The 5,497-nt window shown below is 46.3% G+C and overlaps 1 pseudogene; it reads left to right on the plus strand.

The window, feature by feature from the left end:
• The first annotated feature begins 3,838 nt into the window (after nt 1-3,838).
• LOC102455187 (actin, cytoplasmic 3 pseudogene) lies at nt 3,839-4,706 on the plus strand (annotated as a pseudogene).
• Nucleotides 4,707-5,497: the final 791 nt, after the last annotated feature.

Below are 5,497 nucleotides of genomic sequence, written 5' to 3' on the forward strand. Positions count from 1 at the left end.
AGATGACTCGTTAAGGCAATTGTTCTGTAGTTCTTGCACTCCAACACTCTTCCTTTCCTGTGTATTGTCACTAGCACAGATCTTGTCCATTCCTTAGGTGCCTTTCCTTCTTTCTATGCCATATTACATAGTCGGTGTATTTCCTGAATCATACTTTCTCTGCCATATTTGATCATCTCTCCTATGATCGTATCATTTCCAGGGCTCTTATTGTTCTTTAGTCGTTTGCCAGCCCTGTGCTTGCAAACTCTCTACACCTGTCCTGTGTCCCCACCAGGAGTTGCAACCTCAGGCTAAGAAACACCATTCTAGATTAATTGTGTACCCCTGGAAGACCTCTGAGTACCCGCGGGAACACATGTACCCCTGGATGAGAAGCACAGTTCTAAGATACAGATAAATGGAAATAATGCATGCAGCTTCCCATTAGTTTTCATGGAGTTTAAAAGCCAAATACATTCATAGACATTTAACAATGACTTAGATCTGTGCTAATGCATGGGTGAACTAGTCTGACTTCCGGCTGTGAGTCTGTCCATCCTTAGCTGATGCCTGTGGCCTTGGCATGAGCTGGCACCTGGTCTGGTTTTCTGTCTTCTCTTTTTACTAGGGATGTTTTCAGGGAATCCATCTAGGTGGCACACTCTGTCTAAGAACTCAGCGCAGAAGGATTAGCTGAAGTTTCCATGGCTGAGGTTCCAGACACTTTTCTCAGACAAAAATAGTGTTTTTAAAAATATCCTGACATGTGCTTTAATACCAGTATCCTCCCAGTAATGCTGTATAGCTGCGAAACCTGGAATATGACACTTAAGGTATGTCTACACTTGCAGCCTATTTCAGAATAGGGCTGCAAATGTAGGCATTTGGAATTGCAAATCAAGCCCGGGATTTAAATATCCCATGCTTGATTTGCATCTTCCTGGCCGGGTGCCATTTTTTGAAATTTACAAGCCTGGAATAACTGCCCGTGTCTATAAGTGGCAGTGAAACGGGTGTTCGAAATAAAGCCCTATTTCGAACTATCTGTTAAACCTCATTGCAGGAGGAATAACAGGTAGTTCAAAATAGGGCTTTATTTCGAATGCCCATTTCACTGCCGCGTGTAGAAGCGGGCAGTTATTCAATAAATGAATAAATAAATAAAAATGGCACCCAGCCGGGAAGATGCAAATCAAGCGCGGAATATTTAAATCTACCTCTCCAGTGGTTTCATGTATATGTTGAACAGCATAGGGGACAAGACGGAACCTTGCGGGACCCTGTACCACAATCGCCATGGGGTCGAGCAGCAGCCCCCAGCTCTACCTTCTAAAAGCATCCCAACAGGTAAGACTGAAACCACCACAAAACAATGCGTCTGATACCCAGCTCTGCTAAAAACTCCAGAAAGATACTGTGGTTGATGGTATTGAAAGCCATTGAGTGGTCCAAGAGAATCAATAGAGATGCACTCCCCTGTCTATCTCCTGGTCTAGTCTCCACCTTTGTGTTTTAAATTGCACCATGTAAAGCAACACTTTATAACCTATCATGGGTTTATTCTCAGAACTAATAGAATTGTTTGTGTCAGTAGAACGTGGAATGAAACAGCTATTTTTAATACAAGAAAAAAGAATCTTTTTGGTTAAAAAAGTTCTTTCCAGTGTCTTCAGAAATATATCTCTAGCAGGTCACAATAGCACTGTTGGAAACTGAAAATGTAACGTGCATGACAGCATTGTTTAAAAGAACTGTGGTGAATATGTGGAGGTAATTAATAATTCCAGATTTCTGACAAGGCCAGCTTTGCTAATCATACCATGAGAAAATTATTCATGGGCTCAAATGACAGCATTTGTAAAGAGGGCTGCAAAGGATACTTTTGAAAAAAATCCAACTTGTGTCCTCATCCTTTTTGATGGATAAGGAAGGCCTTACAAAACTGGGAGATTGTTTTAACATATTTATCTTTGCTTGTTTTTTCTTTAGAAGTACCAAGAATATTAGAAGATTAGTCTGGGGAAGGGATAGTGAATGGTCTCAAGGGAATGCATGCTGTTAACTTTCTCACTTTAACTGGAAGCTCAAGGATGTTAAAATCTTTAACAAAGACATTCTTTCTCTGAGATGTTAAATAGCGGTTGATGTTAAGTAAGTGGTAACAACAAAGAGCAGAGTTTCCAGCACTCTCCTCTCCACTGCTCTATTTCAGTGGTCACCAACTGGTAGATCTGGTTCTAGTGGTAGATCTTGGAACCTCTGACAGGTGATCCTGACTGGTTTGGCAAAGAGGCTGGGCTGTCAAGTGCCAGCACTACAGCAGCCCCTCCCTGCACTGCTGCACATCTCCTGCCCTTTGCCTGGGAGCGTCCCTCTCCTCCCCCCCCCCCCCCGCAGGAGACTCCTGCTTGCGGTACAGAGCAGAGAAGGGAGAGGAGGGGGTGTTGATGTCAGGGTGCCCCCTCTTCCACCCTGTATTCTATCTCCACAACAGGGCTTGGGATGGAGGGATTCTCTGGCTGCTTTTGAGTGGTGCAGGGCCAGGGCAGAGGTGAGCTTGCCTTAGCCCCACTACACCACCACCCAGGAGCCACCTGAGGGAAGCAGTGTCCAGCTGGAACCAGCTCTGAACCCCTGCCCCAGTCATGAACCCCCTCCTCCACCCGCTGCCTGAGCCCCCTGAACCCAAACTCCCTCCCAAAGCCTTCACCCTGAACTCCCTCTTACACCTCAACTCCATGCCCCAGGCTCAGTTCAGTGCCCCTCTCACACTCCAAATCCCTTAGCCCAAGACTAGAGCCTATGCCCCAACCCTCTGCCGCTGCTTGGTGAAAGGAAGGGAGGATGGAGTGAGCAGGAGCAGGGCCTCAGAAAGGGCATGGAAAGAGGCAGGGCAAAGGTATTTGGGTTTGAGGTAGACCTTACATTGCACTTAAATTCAAAAAGCGATCTTGTGTTTAAAAAGATTGGACACCACTGCTCTATCTGATCTAGACTGAGGTTATGTCTGGGTAACCCACACGCCTAGCTAGTGTGGTTCACTGCCCAATGCGGTGGCACCTAGACCACACCACCAGCTGAGATCAAGAGACCTCTACCGCATGGGCTGAGAGCTAGCTGGCTTTTAGCTCAGAGAGTAGAGGCTCTGATACTAAACTTCAGAGGTTCAAATCCACCTGGTGGTGGTTACAAGTGGGGGCTCGTCCAGGATCTCAAGTGGGTCTCTGAAGCTTGGGACTGGGATACGCTTCCTCACTTAGGGGAAGTATGTAACTCACACACCTAGCTAGTGTGGTTCACTGACCAATGTGGTGGCACCTAGACCACAGCAACAGCTGAGATCAAGAGACCTCTATAGCACGGGCGGTGGGAGCCAGCTGGCTTTTAGCTCATAAGAGTCTCTTATACTAAGCTTTAGAGGTCCCAGATTCACATCTGCCTGGTGGCAGTTACATCTGCACTAGCACCCCTGTCGGCAAAACTTTTGTCAGCCCACGGTGTGGAAAAAATCAGTCCCCTGACCAACGTAAGTGTCACCAACAAAAGTGCCAGTGTGGTAAACACTATGTTGGGAGGAGATGCTCTCCCACCCATATAGCAACTGCCGCTCATTTGGGGTGATTTAGTCAGAGAGCTCTCTCCTGCCAGCATTGAGCAGCTTCAAAGGAGGCCTTACAGTGGCACATCTGCAGTGGTACAGCTGTGCTACTCTAAAGCCTGGTCTACACTGGCATATTTTGTCACCCAAAAGTGCGCGCACACACACACAAAACTGGCTTTGCAGGAGATGACACACCTCAAACTGTGAGTCCCCTCCATTGTTGGAGGCCCGAGGCACCAGGATGTCACGGTTGGGATGGGGCAGAAGGACAATTTTGGAGGTGATAAGGCCCAGAGGAAGAAAGGTATCCTGACTCTGACATACCCTATTGAACATGGCATTGCCACCAACTGCAATGACATAGAGAAACATCTGGCATCACACTTTCTACAATGGGCTTTGTGCGACACCTCAGGAATACCCTGTTCTGCTGACAGAAGCTCCCCTGAATCCCAAGGTCAACAGAGAAGATGAATCAGATCATGTGTGAGACCTTCAGCACCTCAGCCATGTATGTTAGTATCCAGGCAGTGTTGTCCCTGTATGCCTCTGGTCGTACCACTGGTATTGTTATGGGCTCTGGTGATGATGTTACCCATACTGTGCCCATCTATGAGGGTTATGCTCTGCCCTATGCCATCTTGTGACTGGATTTGGATGGCCGAGATCTGACAAGCTTCCTCATGAAGATCCTGACAGAAAGAGGCTACAGCTTCACTACAACAGCTGAAGGGGAAATTCTTATGTTCTTATGTTCTAAAACTGCCTTTTGGCAACAAAAGAGTGACAGCATTTACACTGCAATTCAACTTTTGTCAGGAAAACAACCCAGCTTTGGCCACAAAATATTTCCAGCCGTATGAGAGAATTATGCCTTTTCCCTTCCCTTTATTGTCAACAGAGAGCCAGTGTGGACTCTGCTAATTGTTTTGTGGAGAGAACTGGCTTCTGCCAGTATCCCACAATGCCTGCCCTGATGGCTGTGCTCAGTGTTTTGCGATCTCTGCTGCTCTACAGGCATGCACGCACTCCCCTTTCAAAACTCTGGTAAGTATCTGATAGCCGAGTGAGCTGCTGCATTTGGGGAACAAACAAAAAGAGCAAATCAGTGGAATGTTCCCATTATGCCCTGCTAATAACACAGCAGCAGGCAGACTGCTACTGCAAGGAGAGGGCTAGAGAGATTGCAGTGCTGCTTTAACATTCCTCAGCATGGAGAGCTCACAGAGCTACTCATGATGCTGTTCCCAGCAGCCGAGAATGCTGTGGGAGAACTCTGAGAGACTCCCAAGAAGTGCAAGGATCAGCTCCGGCTTCCCACAACACTGCACTGAGGGATGCTTACCCACATTGCTTTGCTCTATCTGTTGACAGGGGAGTTAGCAATGTGTCCATGAAATGTCAACAATGGGAAGCAGAAAAAACAGTATGACTGGTTTTCACTTTTGCTGACTTGTGCATGTCGATGGCATTTTTGCTGCCAAACCTTCCAGTGTGGACATAGCCTAAGGTCTGTAGTGTAGACATACCCTAGTCAGATTTTTTTCTGAAGTCCATTAAAAAGATCATAAATCAAGGGAGAAGATGCTGCATTTATAATATAATACTTAGTAGTGTGATTTGCACTTACACAGGAAATTACACTTGTTCTTCAGTTCTTTTTTTTTTCTTTTGCGGTAATGAATGTAACACTCATGAAAGTGCCAGACTTCTAAGGCTAGGTAGGGCTTGTTTCCTGTTTAAAATATCATGGTATACTGAAAATCACTTGTCCACAGTGCCCTGCCGATCTACTCCCCGTGCTTAGAGCTAAAGAAGATGTCTCTAGGGGTGAGATGGCTAGTAGGTCTCCAGCCTATGTGATCCTTGTCTGCTTTTTCAATTACTGCTATGGAGAGCCACTAATACTTGGCT

The sequence above is a fragment of the Pelodiscus sinensis genome, chromosome 5 (genome assembly GCF_052426305.1).
Source record: "Pelodiscus sinensis isolate ZL-2025 chromosome 5, ASM5242630v1, whole genome shotgun sequence".
Lineage (NCBI taxonomy): Eukaryota > Metazoa > Chordata > Testudines > Trionychidae > Pelodiscus > Pelodiscus sinensis.